Source organism: Canis aureus, chromosome 9 (assembly GCF_053574225.1).
Source record: "Canis aureus isolate CA01 chromosome 9, VMU_Caureus_v.1.0, whole genome shotgun sequence".
NCBI classification, from domain to species: domain Eukaryota; kingdom Metazoa; phylum Chordata; class Mammalia; order Carnivora; family Canidae; genus Canis; species Canis aureus.
The window spans coordinates 44,071,865-44,096,489 of NC_135619.1; the positions used below are offsets into that span (position 1 = coordinate 44,071,865).

At 33.8% G+C, this 24,625-nt stretch overlaps 1 protein-coding gene and 1 pseudogene across 12 annotated transcripts in view; one reads left to right on the plus strand and one right to left on the minus strand.

Annotated features, from left to right (window-relative positions):
* Positions 1-24,625, plus strand: part of GPHN (gephyrin) — a 620,043-nt gene that overhangs the window by 137,201 nt on the left and 458,217 nt on the right. The gene's annotated exons all lie outside the window — the stretch shown is intronic.
* LOC144321496 (U4 spliceosomal RNA) lies at positions 5,800-5,928 on the minus strand (annotated as a pseudogene).

Here is a 24,625-nt window from a genome sequence, read left to right on the forward strand (position 1 = left end):
AGTTGTGGAGTTTATTTAGTAGTCTTTGGGTCCTTTTCTGGATATTTTGCCATGGTATAAATATTACCTAGTTTTATCTGTGTGACAAGGTGAGTTAGGGTCCCTCTATTCTTTCATCTTCCCTGGAAGTCCCAGGATGGTATATCTTCATTTAACAATTTTTGAAGCTTTTTAAACTGATTTTTGTGCAGCACTTATTTATACAACTTTATTTTATCTTTTTATAATGAACATATTTTGTTTGATATTCAGGGCAAGCCTATGAGTTCTGATAGGAGATATATAATTGTCCCCATTGTATAGATGATAACCCTCATGTCTAAGTAGTTAGGATGCTTGTACAATATCAATCTAGAAATTTGCCTATAACTGTGATTTGAAAAGAGACCACCTGCTTTAAGATGCAGTTTGTTTCCATTGCTCCAGGTTACTTTTCATATGGTTCAGGAAAAAAATCCAATGCTTACATATAATTAAAATCAAATTATGAAAAGAGTTGTTATTTAGTTATGAATGACTAAAACTCCAGCACGAAAGATCTAGTAATTCGATGATAAAATAAGTAAAGAACTTGAATAGACATTTCTTCAAAAAAGAAATACAATTGGCCAACAAACATTTGAAAAGATTCTTAATATTCCCATTTGTAAAATGGGAATCAAATCATGGTGACATAATCCCTCCCACTCACTGCGATGGTTGTTTTACAAAAACCCCAAACCCCAGATAATGACAGATTTGGTGAGGAGGTGGAGAAATTGGAATCCTAATGCAGTGCTGTTGGTAATGCTAAATTGTGTAGCCTCTGTGGAATATGATACGTCAATTCCTCAAAATATTAAAAATAGATTTACTGTTGACCAGCAAACAAAATAAACAAAATATGTTATATACATACAATGGGCTTTTTACTCTGTTTGAAAAGGAAGGAAATTCTGATACATATTATAGGATAGATGAACCTTTAGGACATTATTATGCTAAATAAACAAGTGAGTCAAAAAGTCCAGTATTAATCCACTTATATGAGATTCGTAGAGTAGTCAAAATCTCATAGAAAGGTAGAAAATGGTGGATGCCCGAGGATAAGGGCAGAGAAAAATGAGGAATTGTTGCTTAATGGACATAGAGATTCAGTTTTGCAAAATGATAAGTTTTCTGTCATTCGTTGTACAGCAATGTAAATACATACTTTGTAATAAAAACACATATTCACATTTTAAATAAAAATTTAAGAATTAAGAAAATGAATAAATGTTAACCCTCCAAAGCCTCACAGTATTATTAAAATCTTATTAAAATAAGATTTAAGTATTTTTTGAAAGATTATAAACTGTGCAGTAAATGTACACCTGGTTCTGACAGATGTGCTTCTTCCGTTCTATAAAGGATCTTTAAATTTTTACAAGAAACCAAATATTGGTGGATGTATAGTGGAGTCAAAATATGTTATGAAATATTTATTTGTATATTAAATGAAGAATACGTGAAGATTTTTTTAGGTATTTGAGAGAGTGCGAGCGAGAATGCATGAGCGGGGGGAGGGGCAGAAGGAGAAGCAGACTCCCTCCACTGAGCAGGGAGCCCAATGTCAGGCTTGATCTCAGGACGCTGAGATCATTACCTGGGTTGAAGACAGATGTTTAACCTGCTGAGCCACCCACGCTATCAATAAATGAATTAAAAAGAAAAGCTATCTAAATACCTTTAAGAGATTGGTAGCTTGATTTAAGATAATTTGGAATGGTAGTCAACTTGTAAATCTGAATGAATTTGCTGTTACTTGTATTTTCTCAGTTCTGTCACATTGGAACTGTTGATAATGTGATACCAGAAGGTTAAGAATTGACATCCCTGGGTGGTGCAGCGGTTTAGCGCCTGACTTTGGCCCAGGGTGCGATCCTGAAGACCTGGGATCGAATCCCACGTCGGGCTCCCGGTGCATGGATCTTGCTTCTCCCTCTGCCTATGTCTCTGCCTCTCTCTCTCTCTCTCTCTCCCCCTCTCTCTCTCTCTGTGTGACTATCATAAATAAATAAAAATTAAAAAAAAAAGAAGGTTAAGAATCATGATTTAATGTTCTGTGTATCAATCAGTTGTCCTTGGAGGGAGATAACCCAAATGTTATTTGGTCTTGGAGAAGAATTCATGATTGCAAATAGTTGGAAATGACCAAATAATGAAGAGAGGAGGGTTTTTAACTCTGGGCCTTCAGAGATTCTTTTGGAGTGGGTTGAAGTTTACATTATTCAGTACAAAATGAATTGGAGAAACGCTCCTTCAAAGATGATTTGGGATTTGCATGTTTCAGTGACTTTTATCTTAAAGGAATCCATACTGATGATCATTGTCCTTTTGGGGGGAGAGATATTTAAGAAAAGCCACATATTCACAAAATTTTGAAAAGCAGAATTATAATAATCTTGAAAATATGCAATAATGATATGCATGATATTCAAAGAAACTTTGTGGAAATTCTAGTATTTAAAAAAAAATAAAACTCCCTACATGTTTCTGATGCACGTTATGATTTAGAGAACATTGTACCTTGCTACACTATTAAGTTGATTACAGTAAATATGACTCTTAAGTTTTTAGAGTATAGTGATGTACATTATGATTTAGAGAACATTGTAGCTTGCTACACTATTAAGTTGATTACAGCAAATATGACTCTTAAGTTTTTAGAATATAGTGTATCACTGGGACATTTTCCCAGAGGATCTTCTTGTGATTGATCATTTTACTCTATTGCTTGATATCTGTGAGATTTGTCTTTAAGAAGAGATGGAGGTGAATTCTTGCTGAGCCTTCAGTACCTATTTAAGAAAGCTCCTAACTGCTTAAAATGTTTTGCAAGTTAGGTTTTGTTTTGTTTTGTTTGTATTCAGAAGTCTTTGGACTGGTTTCTTTTCTATGTGAACTGACAGTAGGTGGAGCTTTTTATTTATTTATTATAAATTATAATCTATTAAGTTCTGCAAATTATAAGCAGATTAACACACACACATACACACAGGATAGTTATTATGACAGGCACCCAGTAAACTTTAGTGCAAGTGAGTTCTAGACTTATCTCTGGAAATCAAGACAAAGTGGGGACAAAAAATATGTTCTGTAGATCTCATTATCTGATCAAAAGAATCACATCAGTTTTTTAGGAGAGTCAAACGTCTCAAAAAAAGTTCATGAGTAATATTTAATATGAAACATTTTATTTTTTTTATTTAAAAATTTTTTTTTAAATTTATTTATGATAGTCACACAGAGAGAGAGAGAGAGGCAGAGACACAGGCAGAGGGAGAAGCAGGCTCCATGCACCCGGAGCCTGACGTGGGATTCGATCCCGGGTCTCCAGATCGCGCTCTGGGCCAAAGGCAGGTGCCAAACCGCTGCGCCACCCAGGGATCCCTAATATGAAACATTTTATAAAGCCTAATAAAAAGTAAATTTAGGTATGCATTTTTTAAAATTTCTTTTTATTGGAGTTCAATTTGCCAACATATAGCATAACACCCAGTGCGCATCCCATCAAGTGCCCCCCTCAGTGCCTATCACCCAGTCACCCCAACCCCCACCCACCTCCATTTCCACCACCTCTTGTTCATTTCCCAGAGTTAGGAGTCTCTCATGTTCTGTCACCCTCTCTGTTATTTCCCACTCATTTTCTCTCCTTTCCCCTTTATTCCCTTTCACTATTTTTTATATTAAGTATGGATTTTTAAAAAAGATTTATTTATTTATTCATGAGAGATACACAGAGAGAGGGGCAGAGACATTGGCAGAGGGAGAAGCAGGCTTCTTGCAGGGAACCTGATGTGGGACTCGATCCTGGATCCTGACATCTCCCCACCCCCCCAAGCCGAAGGCAGACGCTCAGCTGCTGAGCCAAGCAGACCCCTTAATTATGGATTTATAAAAAATATGTAAATTTTTTTATCACTTTTACTACTATGCTTTTGTAAGATGAGCAGCAGAGGTTTTTCTTGAGAAAGATTTGAATTTTTTTAAATTTTAAAAAATATTTATTTGAGAGAGAGACAGAGCAGGCAGAAGGGTAGAAGGAGTTGACAAGGGAGAGAGAGTCTCCATAGACTCCCCACTGTGCATGGAGCCTGATGTGGTGCTCGATCCCAAGACCCTGAGATCATGACCTGAGCCGAAACCAAGAGTCGGACGCTTAATCAACTGAGCCAACCAAGTGCCCCTTGAATATTTCTAAATACATGCAGACATATTTGACCTGAAAAGAGACAGTTTTGCCTAAGAAAGAGTAAACTTGTTTTTTGAAGTATTATAAAATATGGCAATGTATATACAGTTTATGAATATTGTCCAGTGAATTTTCACAGAGAAGGACACTGTTGTAACCATTATTTATTTATTTATTTATTTATTTATTTATTTATTTATTTATTTATTTATTTGATTTATTCATTCATGAGAGACATAGAGATTGAGAGGCAGAGACACAGGCAGAGGGAGAAGCAGGCTCCATGCAGGGAGCCCGATGCAGGACTGGATCCTGGGACTCCAGGATCACTCCCAGGGCGGAAATTAGGCGCTAAACTGCTGAGCCACCTAGGTGTCCCTGTAACCAGTATTTAGATTATGAAATAGAAAATTAAATTCATATATCCTCTTGTGTCCCATCCAGTTTCTCCCCTACTCTAAGACATATTGCTATTCTGACTTCTAACAGGAAATTTTATTGTTTGTTGTTTGTTTTTGAATTTTATATAAATAGACTTATACGGTGTTATTGTGTCTGGCTGCTTTCACTCAACTTTCTTTTGCCAGGTTCATTCATATTCTTCATGTTTTAGTATTCCATTGTGTGAATATACCACAATTTGTTTAAGTTGGTCAGCTTGTATTTACTTTACTAATAGTGCCAAAAGTCCCTTATTTTTATGTACTTTTCAATTTGTCCATCTGTCCTTTTCTGTATCTGTCAATTCATCTTACTTACATATTTTGAATTTGCAGATATCAGTTGACTTAGACCTAATACCTTAGGCATGTATATCTTTAATTATAATTTTAAGATTTGTTTCAAGTTTTGGTATTTTCGGAGATAAATTTTACAAATAGTGAAGTACAAAAATTGAAACATATCATTTGATGAGTTTTGAGAAATGCATTCATCTATGTAATCTAACTCCTTTCCTTTTAAGAAACATTATTATCACCCCTGAAAGCTTCCTTCATTCCTTTTTCTCAGTTAGTCCCTGCTCTTACCCCTTGAAGTCAACCATTATTATGATTTTTTTCACCTTTTACTGGTTTTATGAAAGTATAACTTCATATAAATGGACTCAGACCATATGTACTCTTTTGGGCAAGACTTTTCTCACTCAGCTTAATGTCTTTAAAATTCATTAATGTTCCATGTATCCTTTCTTTTATTGTTGAATGGTGTTTCCATTATAGACTATAGCACAGTTTTTAATCAATTATCTTCTTTAAAAATTTTTTCTTTTAGAGATAGTGAGCAAGAGTGAGCAGGTAGTACAGAGGGAAAAGGAGAGGGAAAGAATTCTAAGCAGTCTCCACACCTAGCATGGAGCCCAACGTGAGCTCGATATCAGAACTCTGAGATCATGACCTGAGCTGAAATCAAGAGTTGGTTGCTTAACCGACTGAGCCACCCAGGCACCCCTAACCCATTCTCTTATTGATGGACCGCCTGGACTTTAGTTTGGTTTATTATGAATAAAAGTATTATAGTAATTTTTATACATGCTTTCTTGGGCATATACTTTGATTTCTTTTGGGTTAATACTTACAAGTAGAATTACTGTACTCATGTTCAGTTTTATAATAATCCTTTTGCAAAATGGCTTTACCATTGGGAGAAATTTTCAATAGCAATAATTGCGCCTCAGATAAACCTCATTGGCTATGATACTGCCATTGCGCAAAGCAACAAGGTATGCGTGTTCTAGTTGTTTTGCAAACTGGTCAGCATTTGGTTTTACCAGTCTTCTTTATTTTAGCCATTCTGTTTGGTTTGTGGTAGTATTGAATTATAGTTTTAATTTGTATTTCTCTGATGATTAATGATTTTGACCCATCATGTGTCTCTTCCTCTCCTCCCCATGGATTTATTGGTTGTTTGTGTAGCTTCATTTGTGAAGTATATGTTCATATTTTTTACTTAGTTCTTTTATTTATAAGAGTTCCTTCTATATTCTACGTCCTTTATCAGATATATGATTTGCAAATATTTTCTCCCGATTTGTGATTTGCCTTCATTGTATTCTTTTGAAGCTCAGTGTTAAATTTTGGTTGTCTGTTTTATGAACTTTTTTCTTTTACAACTGTACTTTTTTGTGTCCCTTCTACAATTGTTACCTAAAAGTTGCAAAGACATTTTAACATGGTTAAAATGGTTTAAAATGATTAAAATGGTTTATGGTTTTCTTTCTTTACTTAAATTCAGTTTGCCAGCATATAGTATAACACCCAGTGCTCATAACATCACAGGCCTTTCTATTTAGACCTATGACTCATTATTACCATTATTATTTTTAATCCAAGATTTAATGAAAGGCCATATATTCTTTTAGTTGTCAAATTCTTTAGTCTCCTTTAAAATAGAACAGTTCCTCCTCTTTTTTTTATTATTGAGGTAAAATTTGCATACAATGTTACCTTAGTTTTAGGAATAAAACATTAATTTGACTGTTTAGTACATAACCCAAGTGATCACCGCAATAAGTGTAGTTCATCTGCCACTATACAACATTATTGCAGTATTATTGACTATATTCCCTATGCTGTACTGTTCAACTCTGTGACTTATTTATTTTATAACTGGAAGTTTGTACCTCTTAATCCCCTTTATCTAGTTCATCTATTCCCCACCCAACTTCCCTCTGGCAACCACCAGTTTGTTCTCTGTGTTTAAGGGTCTGTTTTGTCTCTTTGTTTTGTTTTTTTAAATTCCATGTATAATGAAATTAGATAGCCTTTGGCTTTCTCTGACTTCTTTTTTCCCCTTTTTTCAAAGTTTTTATTTAAATTTCAGGGATCCCTGGATGGCTCAGCGGTTTGGCGCCTGCCTTCAGCTCAGGGCGTGATCCTGGAGTCCCGGGATCGAGTCCCACATCTGGCTCCCTGCATGGAGCCTGCTTCTCCCTCTGCCTGTATCTCTGCCTCTCTCTCTCTCTCTCTCTCTGTGTCTCTCATGAATAAATAAATAAAATCTTTAAAAAAAATAAATTTCAGCTATTTAACATATAGTATAATATTAATTTCAGGAGTTGAATTTAGTGGTTCCTCACTTACATATAACACTCAGTACTCATCACAAATGCCCTCCTTAATACCCATTTAATCACCCATTTAATCCACCCACTGCCTGCCTCTTCTCCAGCAACCCTCTGTTTTTTCTCTATTGTTAAGAATCTGTTTTATGGTTTTCCTCTTTCTCTATCATTTTCCCCAATGTTCATCTGTTTGGTTTCTTGAATTCCACATGTGAATTAAATCATATGATATTTGTATTTCTTTGACTGACTGACTGACTTCGTTCAGCATAGTATACTCTAGCTCCCTTCCTGTTGTTGCAAATGGCAAGGTTTCATTCGTTTTGATGGCTAAGTAATATTCTATTGTGTTTATATACCACATCTTTATTCATTTATAAGCTGATGGACATTTGGGCTGTTCCCATATGCTGTGCTAAACATTGAGGTACATGTGTCTTTTCAAGTTAGTATTTTTATATCCTTTGGGTAAATACCTTGTAGTGCAATTGCCTGATCTTAGATTAGTTCTATATTTAACTTGAGGGATCTACATACTGTGTTCTAGAATGGCTGTACCAGTTTACATTCCCACCAGTAGTGTAAGAGGGTTCTCCTCTCCCTGAATCCTTGCCAACATCTGTTGTTTCTTATATTGATAGTTTTAACCATTCTGACAGGTGTGTGGTGATATCTCATTGTAGTTTTGATTTGTATTTTCCTGGTGATAAGTGATGTTGAACGTCTTTTCTGGTCTATTAGCCATCTGTGTGTCTTTGGAAAAATTACTATTCATGTCTTCTGCCCATTTCTTAACTGAATTATTTGTTTTTTGGTTGTTGAGTTTGATGAATTCTCCATAGATTTTAGATACTAAACCTTTATCATGTTGTCATTTGCAGATATCTTATCTCATTCCATTTCAAATTATTCATGAATTATTTCTGGGGTAATGTTTTAATGTCAGTTCCTTTACAACCTTTCATCCAGTGTTTTATCATCCATTTACAATTACTTCCTGTATCAGTTTTTACTTTGAAGGTTGGTAACTGATAATTTTCTAATTCTATTATTGTTTCTGCAGTTATTGTTAACATTCCTCTATAAGGAAGAAATTTTTGTTTTGCCCCATTTCTCCTTTATCTGTGTTTAGTCATGAGTGTTTCTTTTTTAAAATTACAGGTTTCATAATCTGTTATATCATTGTTTATTCTGATTTCTAAATTATTCAAAATTAGTGCACAGCAGTCCTTCAGGTTGACTTCTATATCATTTTGATATGTTCTTTGTTGTGTTTGAGCATTTTTAATCTTTATCTCACAAGGTGATATTTTGGTTTCACTTGTTTTTCTGCCATAGGCCTGGAATTAGACATTTCTTCAGGGTAGTAGATGTCATTTTTACTGAGCATAGAGCCCTTGGCATTTTCAGTAGACACAGTAAAAAGAAAATTAAAAATTATGAAAATCATGAATTCATACTGAAACCTAAAATACAGTTCAGAGTCACATGGTTTTTCTTTTGTTACTTCTTCTATATTTGCATCTCCATTCTTCACAGAGACTCCTGGCTCTCACTTTTTTCTTTTGTTTTGTACTGGTAGGCTATTAATTTGAGTTATGGCTAGCTTAGTGTCTGTATTCTTATCTTTTCATCATCATTTGATATAATGTTTTGAATATACAACATTAAAATGGTTCAAATATTAAGACTATATCTAAAATTACACTTAGAGACCTCTCAATCTTTTCCCTATCAATTCTACCCTGTTATTTTACATTCTGTGTAAGGATCCAATTTCATTTTTTGGTTAATCTTTCATATGTTTCTTTTTCTCAGGAGTAAACAGATTCTTAGGGATTATCTATACTTATCTTTCTTTTTATTTGAAAGTAACATCAATAACCTTTTGCAGCTTGCTTATTTCACATATTCCTATTTCCTGGAAATCACTCTGATCACTTTATGGAGAACTTTCATGTATTTTACAGCTGCATAATATTCTGTTGTGTGGAAGTATCACAATTAATTTAACCAGTGTTTTATATGTGAATATAAGCATTTAGCGTTTTGTACTCCCAGTATTTTGCATTTTTAAATAAGTGAATATATATATTCACTTATTTAAAACATATATATACATATATATGCTTTTCTATTGTTGGAAGTATATCTTTTTTGTGCTTTCCCAGAGCAGGATTATTGAATCAAATGACAGATCCTCATAAACTCTTGTTATATATGGTTAAATCCTCCATCATAAGAATTGTAACATTCTGTATTCTCACCTGCAGTGTAGGAGAGTAAATTCATTCTTACAGCCTATGGAGCAAAGTAACATTGCCAAGCATAACCAGTTTGTTAGATGAATGGCAGTATCCCAATTTAGCTTTAATTTGCATCATCTTTTTTAAGTGAAGTTAAACATTATTTCATATATTAAGGTGGTATTGAATATCTTATTCTAAACACTCTGGTCAGGACGCCTGAGCGGGGTCTGCCTTCGGTTTGGGGCATGATCCTGGAGTGCAGGGATTGAGTCCCACATCGGGGTCCCTGCATAGAGCCTGCTTCACCCTCTGCCTATGTCTCTGCCTCTCTCTGTGTCTCATGAATAAATAAATAAAAATCTTAAAAAAAAAAACACCTGGTCATGTTTTATTTTTTTTCTTTTTGATTTTTAAGGGTAATTGAAACGGATATTAGCACTTAATCTAGAATCTATTTAAAATAATTTTTTCTGATTTGTTATTTTTTTTTCTTTTTGTATCAGTTCCTGGAATACTTTAGCTTCACAAAAGTTTTTTTTTTTTTTTTTTAAGATTTTACTTATTTATTCATGAGAAACACACACACAGAGAGAGAGAGAGAGAGAGGCAGAGAGGCAGAGGGAGAAGCAGGCTCCCTGTGGGGAGCCCAACGTGGGACTCGATCCCGGGACCCCAGGACCAACCACGTCCTGTGCCTAAGGCAGGCGCCAAATGCTGAGCCACCCAAGGATCTCTGTCTTTTTGTTTCTTTCTAAAACTAGTTGAATATATTGATCTTTTATTGCCTCTGGATTTTTTTTTTTTTAATTTATGATAGTCACACACACAGAGAGAGAGAGAGAGAGAGAGAGAGAGAGGCAGAGACATAGGCAGAGGGAGAAGCAGGCTCCATGCACCAGGAGCCTGACGTGGGATTCGATCCCGGGTCTCCAGGATCGCGCCCTGGGCCAAAGGCAAGTGCTAAACCGCTGCGCCACCCAGGGATCCCTGCCTCTGGATTTTGAAATATCTTTATAGAACTTCTGATTCCCGGGGTATAAAGGAATTCATCTTTGTATTTTAACAGCTTTGTTGATGTATAATTTACACATCATAAAATTCATTTAGAGTGCATTTTAGTATATACAGTAGTCTTTAGTATATTCAGTGTTGAGTAGATAACAAAGTTACTGTACCATTACCACTATCATTTTTAGATTATTTTCACACTCAGAAGAAAAACTTTGTACTCATTAACAGTAGCCCCTATTTCCCCTCCTCTTCTTAAGCCATAGTCAATTCTTCATCTACATTCTGTCTTTGTATATTTGCCTACGCCGGACTTTGCATATAATGGAATCAATATAATATGTGGCCTTTCTGCGTTGACTTCTTTCACTTATGTAATCTTTTCAAGGTTCATCCATGTTGTATCATTTATCATTTATCATGTATCATTTATTTTATTGCTAAATAATAATTTATATATTTTATGTCATATATCATACTTTGTTTATTCATTCATCAGTTGATGAATGAAATTATTTCTATTTTTTGGTCATTTTGAATAATACTGCTATGAATATTACATAGATGTTTTTGCATATACATATGCAAATATATTTTCATTTCTGTTGAGTGTATACCTGGGTGTGTAATTACTGGGTTATATGGTGATACTAACTTTCTGAGGCACTACTAATTTGTTTTCCAAAATGGCTGCATGTTTTGAGATTTCCACCAGCAATGTATGAGGATTCTAAATTCTCCACATTCTCACTGACACTTATCTGTCGGACACTTATCTGATTTTTTAATTGTAGTCATTCTAATTGCTCTACAATTTTATTTTATTGTAGTTGTGATTTTCATTTTCTTGATGATGATGGGCATGTTTTCATGTATAACTGGCTCATCATCCTTTAGTCATTGTTTAATTGTGTTGTCTTTTTAAACTTTTTGTTTTGAATTCTAGTTTAGTTAACATACAGTGTTCTATTAGTTTCAGTTGTACAGTAGAGAGATTCAGCAATTCCATACATCATTTGGGTTGTCTTTTTATTGTTGAATTGTAAGATTATATTTTCTGGATATTACTTCATCAGATATATGATTTCCAGATATTGTCTCACATTCTCTGCATTTGTACTTTCACTTTCTTGGTGTTATACAAAGCATGAAATTTTTAAGATTTTTGAGATAACTAATTTATCTATTCTTTTGTTGCTTTTGGATATGTCTAAGAAACCATTACCTAATCCAAAGTCGCAAAGATTTACTTTCGTGTTATTTTTCAAGAGTTTTTTAGTTTTAGCTTCCCATGTTAAGTTTTTTTTTAACCATTTTGAGTTAATTTTTGTGTGTAGTGTAAGGTAGTAATCTGCCTTTTTGCTTGTGGACATCCAGTTGTCATATTAACATCTGTTGAAAATATTCTTTTCTCTATTGAATTGTCTTGGCACCTTTATTTAAGATTGACATTAACTGTCAGGGTTTATTTCTGTACTTTAATTCTATTTATCTGTATGTCTGTATTCCTGTCGGCATCCTTACCTTTTGCTTATCAGTAGGAAAAGAAATTGCTTACTAGTGATTCAGAAAGGAGGAGGAGAAACATGGTGGTATACCCAATGATGATGCCACTTCCTCGTGGGATCAAGGTGGCCCTAGAGAATTTATATTCTCCCCTTCTCTATTCCAGAAGTCTGTAGCCCTATGGTAAGGCCTCTCTGGCCCAGCATTGCCCATGACTGAGGGGATGCTTTTCTAATTCTGAGTTTTTTCCAGTTTGGGCCAAATAGAAACAAAGCTGCTGTGAACTTCTGAGTACAAATTTTGATGTGAGGGGGAACCCTGTGTGACTCAGCAGTTTGGCGCCTGCCTTCGGCCCAGGGCATGATCCTGGAGTCCTGGGATCGAGTCCCACGTCGGGCTCCTTGCATGGAGCCTGCTTCTCCCTCTGCCTCTGTCTCTCTCTCTCTCTCTTTCTGTGTCTCTCATGAATGAATAAATAAAATCTTAAAAAAAAAAAGTTTTGATGTGAGCAGTCTTTATTTCTCTGGTATAAATGGTCAGGAGTGCAGTTTCTAGGTTGCATATGAATGTTATATACTTAGTTCTTAAAGTAACTGCCAGACCATATTACTGAATGCTATACAGTTGTATGTTCCCATTAGCTAAGTAGGAGTGACTCAGTTCCTTTACAACCTCACAAGCATTTTTGTCGTTATTTTTTATTCTAGTTTTCTAATAATTGTGTAATACCATCTTTTCATCTTTAGCCATTAGGAAATGTAATGATGTTGAACACATTTTCCATATGTGTATCCTCTTGTGTGAAATGTCTTTTCATGTTTTGTGTCCATTTTACTGTTAAAATATTTCATTTTTTCCTGTTGAAGTTTGAGAGTTCTTTATGTATTTCAGATACCAGTCTTTTGCTGGATATGTTGTTTGCAAATATTTTCTTTCTTTTTATAATTTTTGTTTTCTCCTTCCTAATAGGATTTTTCATACAGTAGTTTTCTTGTTTTTTGTTTTTGTTTTTGTTTGTTTTGTTTTGGGAGGGGGAGAAAAAAAAAGAGGGGCATAGGGAGAGAGAGAAAGAATCTTTTTTTTTTTTTTTAAGATTTTATTTATTTATTCATGAGAGAGAGACACACACACACACAGAGACAGGCAGAGGGAGAAGCAGGCTCCATGCAGGGAGCCCGATGTGGGACTCGATCCTGGGACTCCAGGACCACGCCCTGGGCCAAAGGCAGGCGCTAAACTCCTGAGCCACCCAGGGATCCCCAGAAAGAGAGAATCTTAAGCAGACTCCATGCCTGGTGTGGAGCCCAACACATGATTTGGTCCCATAATCCTAAGCTCATGACTTGAGCTGAAATCAAGAGTCAGACACTTACTCAATTAAGTCACCAGATTCCCCAACATAGAAGAAGTTCTTAATTTTGATGGAATATAGTTTATATTTTCCTTTATGGATGGTACTTTTTGTGTTAAACCTTAAGAATTTCTAGCCTGACCCTAAGATTTTCTCATTATTTTTTCTTTCTAAAGTTTGTATAGTTTTACATTTCACAATTAAATCCATGATCCATTTTGAGTTACTTTTTGCCTATGGATGTCCACCTGCTCCAGCACCATTCGTACAGGTCTGTCTTTCCTTCATTGAATTGCTTTTGCATTTTTGTCAAATCCGACTTGAGCATATTTGTGTTAGTCTGTTTCTGGGTCCTCTATTCTGATTCATTGATAGATGTGTTTATCCTTTTGTTAATACCAAACAGTTATTACTGTATATAAGTTTTGAAATTAAGAGGAATGATTTTTCCCATTTAGTTCTTTTAAAAAATATTTTTGGCTATTCTAATTCCTTTGCCTTTCCATATGAATTTTTGAATAATTTTGTCTGTGTGTACACAAAACTCACTGAGATTGGGATAGGAAGCCTGCTAAATCTATGTATCAATTTGGGGAGAATTCATGTCTTTACTGTGTTTAGTCTTTTAGTCTGTGAACAATGTGTGTTTTTCCATTTATTAGGTCTTAGATTTCTTTCACCAGAAATTTGTAATTTTCAGTATAGAAGTCTTATATACAGGATTTGTAGATATATATGTGTGTGAATTTGTTTTCTTTTGTACAGTTGTGAATGGTATTTTTTAAATTTCAAGATTCATGTTTATTTTTTTTTTTATTGAAGTTCGATTTGCCAACATGTAGTATAACATACAGTGTTCATCCCATCAAGTGCCGTCCTCAGTGCCTGTCACCCAGTTGTCCCATCCCCCTGCCCGTCTTCCCTTCCACTACCTTCTGTTCGCCTCACAGAGTTAGGAGTCTCTCATGTTTTCTATGGCTAGTATATAGAATATCAATGGATTTTTATATGTTGATCTTATATCCCAAGATATTAATGAACTCATTTATCAGTTCAAATATCTTTGATATTTGTGTAAATATTAATGAAGTCATTAATCAGATCAAGTATCTTTGATATTTGTGTAAACTTTCTGTTAATAATCCTGACACCTGCATGCAATAAAGGACAGTTTACTTCCTTCTTTCCAATTCTATATACGTTTTACTTTATTGCCTTCTTGCACTGGCTAAGTATTCCATTATTTCACTGAATAAGAGTGATGAGAGCCAACATCTTTGTTTTGTCCCTGAACTTTAAGGGAAAGCATTCAGTCTTTTTACCATTAAGAATGATGTTAGCTGGGGGTGCATGGCTGGCTTAATCGATAGAACATGCAACTCTTAATCTTGGATTTTGAGCTCCATGTTGGGTGTAGAGATTACTTAAAAAAATAAAATCTTTTAAAAAAAAGTTAGATGAAGATTATTATAAATGCAGTTTATAGAGTTAAGGGATTTCCCTTTATTCATTTTCATTTTTGATAATTTTTATCAGAGGGGTGTTGAATGTTGTACAGTTTTTTTCTGCTTCAATTATAGCCATGTGATTGCACTTTTTTAGTCTGTTTTTATATTGGATTACATTGGTAGTTCTTCAAATATTGAATCAGCCTTACATCCCTTGAATGAACCCCATTCAGTCATGGTGTAGAATTATATTTTTCTATTGCTGAATTCGATTTGCTAACATATTGTTAAGGATTTTGAAGTCTGTATTCACATGTGAAATAAATGTTGTTTTTTAAAAATTTTTTATTTTATTTTTTGGTACCTTTGTCTGGTTTCTGCATCAGGGTAGTAGTAGCTTCATATAATCAATTTGTAAGTATTCCTTTCTCTTATTTTTAGATAATATGCTGTGGAATTGGTATTAATTCTTTAAAATTTTGGTGGGATTTTCCAGTGAAGCCATCCAAGCCTGCAGATTTCTTTTTTTGGGGGAATTGTAAAATTACAAATTCAATTTCCTTACAAGCTACAGGGCTATTCAGATTATCTATTTCATCTTGGATGAGTTGTGGTAATCTTTGTTTTTTTGAGGAGTTGATTCATTGCCTTTATGGTTCTGAACTTAATCCTTTACAGAGTTTTTGGTAATATTCCTTTATTACTGTTTTGATATCTGTAGTATGTAGTGATATATGTATACCTACTGTTTCATTTCTGATGACAATTTGTGTCTTCTCTCATTTTTCTTTGACAGTCTTGTTAGATATTTGTGACTTGTTTTCTCAGACCTAGCTTTTTTAAGGTAGATGTGCTGGTGACATATTTTCTTAATATTCTTTTACTTGACAGTGTCTTAATATCTCCTTCATCTCTGGAGGATATTTTCCATGGATATAACATGTGAGTTCACAGTGCTTTTATTTGATCACTAGAAAAAGTGATCTTTCTGTCCTACCTGGTTTCTGATGAGAAATCTGCTGTCATTTGAATTGTTTTCCCCCTATTGTTATAGTTTATCTCTCACTGTTCACAGAATATTTTTCTTTTTCTTTAGTTTTCAGAAGTTTGTGTATGATTTTTCTTGCTACAGATTTCATTAAGTTTATCCTTATGAGTTTTTTTCAGTTTCTTGAATCTGTAGGTTTGTATTCTTTTGCCAAATTTGGAAAGTTTTCAAACCATCATTTTTTCAACTATCTTTTCTGGTCTGCACTCTTTCTTTTCCTTTGAGACTCAGACGATGGTAAAGTTAGGTTTTTTGTTATTGTCTAGTGGATTCTTGAGGCTTTGTTTATTATTTCAGTCTATTTTTCTCTGGTTTTAAATTTTTCCAGATAATTCTGACATCTCTACTATTTTAGTCTTGGCACCTGTCAATTGTCTTTTTTTCACTTAGTTTGGAATCTTCCTGGTTTTTGTTACATTTGATTTATTATTGATTATAGGATGAACTGTGAATCTTATGTAATCCTTCTGTTTTAATTGGCTCATTCAGACACTGCTAGGTACGTAAATGTAGGTGAGCGTGGCCTCTTTACTGCTTGCTTGGCATAGAAGCCCAAGTTCTCAATTAGGACTTTTTGATACTTGAAGTGGGACCTCAGTGGTGTGCTGGGGTAGGGGGCATAGTAGTTCTGGCTTCCCGTTGAATTTTCACTGATTTCTCATTGTCTGGGATTAGTAGGAGAATCTGTAGAGGCAAGGATGGAGGTATTTGTAAGTTTTCCCAATAAGTTGAGTTTTGATATGGACTTTGGCCAGAGATATGAAGGAATAGAGAAGAGCATAAATCAGTTAGCACCTTCTGTGCAAGGGCATGTGCATATGTGACACAAATGCACATACCAGGAATTACACATTTACTAGCTCTCTGTATTGTGTGGTAATTCTACTGTAAACCAAGGGTCAATAAACTTTTAAATTTTTTGATAAAATACAAGATAGTAAATATTCTGTTTTGCAGGCCAAGTGCAAAATTGAGGATATTATATATAAACTGGTATAACAAAATAGATTTACACAATTTGTAAATTTATGAAATCCAAATATTATAATTATAACTGAGTGCAATATTGTCATATATATTTGTCTATCTGAAGAATGAAATGGGATAATTGGAGCTTATAGTTACTATTTCCTTTCATTAATAACTATGGCAAATGTTCATCTGTTCGTGTTGATTTGCATGAGTATTTTATCTTTGCAAATGTCTCTTACCACAGGTAGTTATTGATAAATAATGAATTCATGAATATATTATTCTAATTGAGCACAGTAATTATTTGTAATGTGTTTTTAGAATTCTGTTGGGAATTTTTTTTTTTTTTTTTTTTTGCTTTTTAGCATGTTATTATGTTGCAGAGTAATCATTTAGAATTAAAGATAGGGTGGAAGCTCATCAGTTGCAGAGTTAAGTGGATTTTGAAATATAAAATTTGTCTTTTCACTTGCATCAGATTTGAAAAATGCTGTTAAAACTGTAGCTTGAACTCAGAACATACATGTGTTGTAAAGTTTGGGAAAAGAGTTTGCTTCTTTAATTTTTTCAGGATGGGAATGTGTTATTTTGACACACACAAAGTTCACAAAACAGTTTGAAATTAAAATTAAAGCAACATAGATAGTTGTGAAATGACCATCATAGTATAGGTTTTGCAAAAATGCATTGTTTTGGCTTGTAATTTTGAGTGGAATACATTAAGAAAATTGCCAAATTTCAGACACTACTGTTTACTTTCATTTGTTGTTCATTTACCTCATTCAGTTTGCTCAGTAGTAGCTCTTTGTGCTTAGTTTACAATTTTTCCTAGAAGAATTCAAGAACTTTGCTTTTAGCAGGTAGAAAATTGTAGAAATTAGACATGGAAGGAAATACAAAGTAGTATCTGAGGAGAGATAGTTGGTTATAGTAAAACGTGTTTTAAAATGAATCTGTTGGGGATCCCTGGGTGGCGCAGCGGTTTGGCGCCTGCCTTTGGCCCAGGGCGCGATCCTGGAGACCCGGGATCGAATCCCACATCGGGCTCCCAGTGCATGGAGCCTGCTTCTCCCTCTGCCTATGTCTCTGCCTCTCTCTCTCTCTCTGTGACTATCATAAATAAATAAAAAAGTTAAAAAAAAATAAATAAAATGAATCTGTTTATGCATGAATCAGGTGAACACTGTAAAGTAGTGTCAATGGCGAGATACGGAGCCAGATGTGGAGGTATTTGATCTGTGGGATCACAGAGATGCTATCAAGACTAGGCAGAGAGCAGAATAGAAATAGGCATTCCTCTTAAGTCACAAGAAACTGTCTCAGTCAGAGATCCAATAGAGAGAAATAGTGGTTGGTAATAGTTTGGCTGCAGAGTTCAAAGTGAGCAGACACTGTTCTCATTGCTTATCAGGGGTAGGTTGAGGCAACATAAAAGGCAACATAAGTGGATCACATCAACAGAAGCAAAAGGATGTTCTCACGACTCTTTTGGGTTTATTTGTTTGAAGCAGTGTGGTGGTAGGATTTCAAGTTTTATAAGAAAAAATATGGCCATAATCATCCTATATTGTCTGCATGAAAAATATTACATAATTAAAATCAGATAATTAACACATTTCCACATATAAATATTGGGTGTTAGGAGCTCTAGTTTAAAGCAAATCTTTGAGTATATAGATGATATTACCAAACAGGGTGATTATATATGCCTTTTACTTTATTGGCACATATAAATCTAACAGTAAGAATGTCTGCACTTGGAATAACTTATGCTTCAGATTCACATCAATAAAATAAAAGAATAAAACATGGAAAAAATGAATCTGTTTAAAATGACAACTAGGATTTGGTGATATAAAATATGGACCAGAATCTTAATATTCATATAGAATTGCAAGAAATGCTGAGTAGCCAAAAATACCTTGAAAAAGAAAAACAAAATTGGGGGACTCACAGTTCCCCATTTAATAGCTTGCTACAAAGCTACAGTAATCAAAACTGTGTGATAGTAGCATAAGAGTACACATATAGATCTATAGAATAAAAATTGAATAAGCCCATATGTAAATAGGTAATTGTTTTTTTAGAAGAGTGTCAAGATCATTCAGTGGGGAAATTTTGAACTGCCTCTTCAACAAATGATGCTGGGACAATTTAATAACACATGTAAAATAATGAAGTCAGACTTTTACCCTCACGTCATGTACAAATATTAGCTCAAAATGGATAAAAGACATATACAGAGTTAAAACTATAAAATTCTTACAAGAGGGCATGGGGAAATTTCTCATGACCTTGGATTTGATAATGGTTTCTTAGATGTGACACCAAAAGAAAAAATAGACAAAATTTATCAAAATTAAAAACTTCTGTACATTAGAGGATGCTATCAAGAGGACACAATGACAACCACAGAATTAGACAAAATACTTGTAAATCATATGTCTGCGAAGGGCCTAGTATCCAGAATATATAAATGTGTCTTACAGCTTGGCAACAGGAATATCAACAACCCAATTAAAAAGTGTGCAAAGGACTTCCAAAGAAGATAAATGGTCAACAGGACATGGAAAGATACTCAATATCATTGGTCGTTAGGAAAATGTAATCAAAACCGCAATGGGATAATACTTCACACCCCACTGTTATGACTAAATTAACAAGAAAATAACCACTATGGATTTTGGGAAATGGAGCCCTCTTACATTGCTGGTAGAATGTTAAATAGTGTAACTGCTTTGAAAAACAATTTTGCAGTTCCTCAAAAAATTAAACTCGGAATTACCATATGATCCACCAATTATCTTTCTTGGTGTCTACTCCAAAGAATTGAAAACAGGGACTCAACAAATACTTGTACACACATGCTCATTGCACTATTCACAATAACCAAAAGGTAGAAACAGCCCCAATGGCCAACCAAGGATGCATGAATAGACAAAAATCAGACATACATGCAATGGAGTATTATTTAGCCATACGAGGAATGAAGTACTGATAGATGCTAGAACACGGATGAATCTTGACAACATTATGCTAAGTGAAAGAATTCAGACACAAAAATTACATGTTGTATGCTTGCCTTTGAATGAAATATCCAGACTAATCCACAGAGATAGAAAGCAGATTGATTGTTGCCAGGGATTAGGGGAAGGGAGGAATGGGGACTTGCAGCTTAATGGGTAGCAGGTTTTCTCTTGGGATGATGAAAATGTTTTGGAAATAATGGTAGTGGTCACACAACATTGTGAATGTACTAAATGTCACTTAACTTTACTTTAAAATGGCTAATTCTGATAAATATAAAAAAATTTAAAAAATAAGATGAACTTTATATTATGTGAATTTCATTTAAAAACAAAAAAATATAGATTTATCTTGAAAAATATGACTAAAATTATGGAATCAGTCTAATTTTTCTTATGTCAGCTGTTGTGTGTGTGTGTGTGTGTGTGTGTGTGTGTATATTTAGAATAAAACAAGTAATGTGTTCAATTTTTTTTGGTGATATTTTAAAATCCTATCAAATTGAACTTTTTCAATTAAACGTTTAACTTTCACACTGTGATCATAGAAGGGGACTTTTTTAGGAAAATATGTAATGTTTCTAAGAACAAGGTCTTAACTTTTGATATTCAAATATGTATTTTTTGAAAACACTTATATCAGTATCTTTATCTTTTTCTATTATTGTGAACTATTGTTTTATTTGTCCACTCTAACTTTGAATAAATTATTTGGAATTTCTAGATTGTATAAATATACATTTTATTTTAATTACCAGTTGTTTTCACAGGACCATTTCTTTGAGACTTTATTTCGCTAGGTATTTTGAAACTACAGAATGAATGAGTTTTAGATTGGATCTGTTTTTACTGTTACCCTAGCAATTTTCAAATGGTGCTGACTCTTGCAGACCATAGGCAAAATGTGATCTCATTTATAAAATAATGATGAGTGGAACTAATACTGTTTTGAGGTGTGTATATATGTATGTGTGTTTCAGCTTCTATAAAAATTTCTTTAGTAAGATTTTTGCAAACATAATTTTAAAGCAGTCTAATATATAAACAAATAAAAACGGAGCTCTTTAGCTGAAAGGGGAAAAGGAATATCATTGCTCTGAGACACCTCCATAGAATCCATGAGATATGAAGCACAGTTAACTAACTTCTAAACTAGAAGATCCATAATGTTTCATTCTACTTTAAAAACTGTGATTCTTTAATGATGCTTTGAGTTGGAATTAACTGTCTCATAGTGAATTTTAGTTGTATAACTTTTATGTGTTTTGAAGTTACAGAAATACAGAATTCAGAATATATGAGTGATTGATGAGGACTATGGTCTGTATAGTATAGTGGTTAAAAGTATCACCTCTGGAGTTACAGCATCTAGATTTTCCCAGCTTCAATTTATTAGCTGTAGGATCCATCACAAGATGCTTAATCTCCCCATGCTTCAGAATCTTCACCTGTAAAATGGTGACACAGATAGGCTTATCACAGCATGATAAAGAAGATTGAGTTAATAAATATGAAATGCTTAAGATATAATGAATTTCAATTATTATCTTGATTATAGATCCAAACGATGAACATTTACCGGAAAAAATGCATGTAATTGAATAGGAACTTTGGTAAAAAGTCTGTTTACAAATATTTCTAATATTTCTTTGTATCCTTCCAAGTTAATTATATCAATATAAAACAGACTGAAGTAAAGTGTATAATGTTCATGTTAATACCATAAAGTTTGACTACAGGTTTCTATTGTAATTTCTCCCATTTTATCTGATTTTTGTGATGACATATTGATGACTTTTCATTAGTCAGTAGAATGAAGAGCATAGTGGTTCCTGTAGTCATCATATACTGGAGGGTAAAAAACAGTAAAATATGGTGACCCAAACTGATTAATTTTAATGCGTTTACACACAAAAAATTATGTTTACTTCCTTCCTAAAAAGTACCATATTCTTATTTATAATTCAAAAACAAAATTTGTTGTTTTGGTGGAAGAAAACTTTAAATATAATAAATATTGTTAGGCAGCTAAAATTTTAGAATTTTTATTAGGAAACTTCTTGATTTCTTGCTTTGTTTTTAACTTAATATTTGGATGGGACATGAATTTTAAAAAGTGCCTCTTTAGCAGAACTCATTTCACAGATAGCTGACTAGCAAGCCTTTAAAGGAGCAAAGGTTTATTCTATTTTAATTAAGCCTGCAAAACTTTCAGACTCTTGAAGTTTGTAACTAAGCTCTCATATTTGCCAAATTGGGTGAGAAACTTTTGAGAACAAATTTTATGATATATTATACCTTCAATTTTAGTTCAGCAGGGCTGGAAACTAACTTCCCTTACAGTGTGCCAACATTTTTTTTTCCTTTTAGTCCTACTCAGGAGATGCTGTAATAAAGAGCATTTGTATTAAAATTATGAAAAGCAGGAAGTTAGTTTTAAATCAACAGGTTGAGATGTGTCTGCTAAATATGGAATGAAAACTATATATTATGTAATCAAAATTATTCCACTCATTGCAAAGAAATAAAAAGTGAGGAATATCTTTTGGAAATTAATAAAAATGAATCCCAACTTTTTTCAACTTCAGTGTTTTTAAAGCATCATTGTTTATATGAATTATCATTTATTTCATAGAGAGATCCACATTTGTAATTTTGAGGGACTCTATAAAAAGGAATATAAAATCTAAATAAAATATTAGGTAATGGATCTTTGGAAGGAATAAGGTGAATGTCATATTCTTCTTGCTCCATATGTAGGTTATAAATGACTCTTTAAGATACATAGAATAAAATTGTTAAATTGAGGACACCTAGGTGGCTCAGTGGTTGCGTTTCTGCCCCAGGTGTGATCCTGGGGTCCTGGGATTGAGTCCCACATTGGGCTCCCTGCATGGAGCCTGTTTCTGCCTCTGCCTGTGTACTCTGCCTCTCTCTCTGTGTCTCTCATGAATAAATAAATAATATCTTTTAAAAAAATTGTTAAATTGAAATAGAAAATAATCACTTAATATTTATACTAACAAATACAAAGTACTATATAAGTAGAGTTTTATTTTGCCTTTAATTTTGGGATGGATATTTTATCAAGGTTAGACTTTTAAATTTCCAGTTTCCCTCAGCATATTGATCAAAGTTTTCCATTGTATTCTGGATTCCATAGTTTATGTTGAATACTTAGCTGTAAGTTTTACTGATTTTCCTTTGAAGATGATGTGTCCTTTTTCTCTTGTTGGCTGCTTTTAAGATATTCTTATCATCTTTTATTTTCAGCAGTTTGGCTGGTGGGATCATTTTATTTTACTTTTTCCGGTGTGTTGTTGGTTATACTCCTGAGTCAGGGAAGTGTAGTGTATTGAATCAATTTTGGAATATTCTCACCTGTTTTTCTGAAAATACTGCTTTTGCCCCATTCTCTTCTCAACTACAGTTACATTGGGTTGTTTGATTCCTATATGTTTCTTTTGCTCTGTTCTTTTCACATATTTTTTTTCACCTCTTTACTTCAGTTTGGATATTTTCTGCTGATCTCTTCACAAATCCTGTGTCTTTTTTTATATTGAGTCCGCTATAAAACTAACCCACTGGTATCTCAATTTCAGATACTGTATTTTTCAATTCTAAAGTTACTATTTGATTCTTTTTCATAGATTTTAATTCTTTGCTGAAATTTTCCTTCTTTTGTCTACTGTGAACATTTTTCTGTACCTTCAACTTATATTAAATAAGTTTTTTGAAAGTTTAAGTTTTCTTAAACTCCTTGTCTTCTATTTCTGTATCATCTGTGCGTCAGCATCTATCTATCTATCTATCTATCTATCTATCTATCTATCTAATCTATCTATTTGTAAAATAGAAAATTTTTTCTCTTGATAATTGGTCATATTTGAGGTCCTTCTCCATACTTTGTGATTTTTGTTGTACACCAAATACTATTTATTATAGGATCATAGAAATTGATATAGAGAAAAAAAAAGAAATTGATATAGAGGTTATTGTTAAGTGCCAGTCACTTTAACTGAACTTCAAATTGAACTGGGTAGTTAGAGTGAAAGCTTTAGTTATATTTAGTCTATTTCTGGTCAGAAATGTCTTTAAGGATAAAACTGTTGTGTTGCAGATATTTCTGATGTGACTTTGTACTTACATACTCTGAAATTGTGGGAATTTTTACTATATCTTTCGAGTTCTGCCCCCTTTCACTCCTTCCTTGCTTTTGGTTGAGAGTAAATCCTTTTTTTTTTTTAGGGGAGATCTGCTTAAATTCTACACTGAAAGTGGCAGGCTCCACCTATTATTGGGTGACTTTGATTCCTAATCACCCTCCTATTTGCCCTCTGGCCCATTTTTTTCTTACTCATTCCAAATTTTCTTTTGCTTCCCAGCCCTCAGCAAATCTTCCAGCAGAAAATGGGTTTTCATAGGATTTCTTAGGGTTCCATAGAATTTCAGTCTGTCATGCCAGTCTATTGACCATCAAGAACTATGCTGGTTTCTCTTTTCCCTAGTAGTGTCCCTCTTTCTGACTCTTAGCTCATAAGTGGCAAGTCCTCCTGGAAATGAAAACTATAGGAAGCTCAGCTTACCTAAGGGGTATTATTTTTCTCCTAGTTTATCCTTATTATCTCACATTGTTGTCTAATATCTTTAAAAATATAATTGGTGTGACAGTTTACCTTTTTTTTCCCCTAGTCGTGGAAGCAGTGACTTGCCACTATGTGTTCGTAATTTAGTCTTATAAAA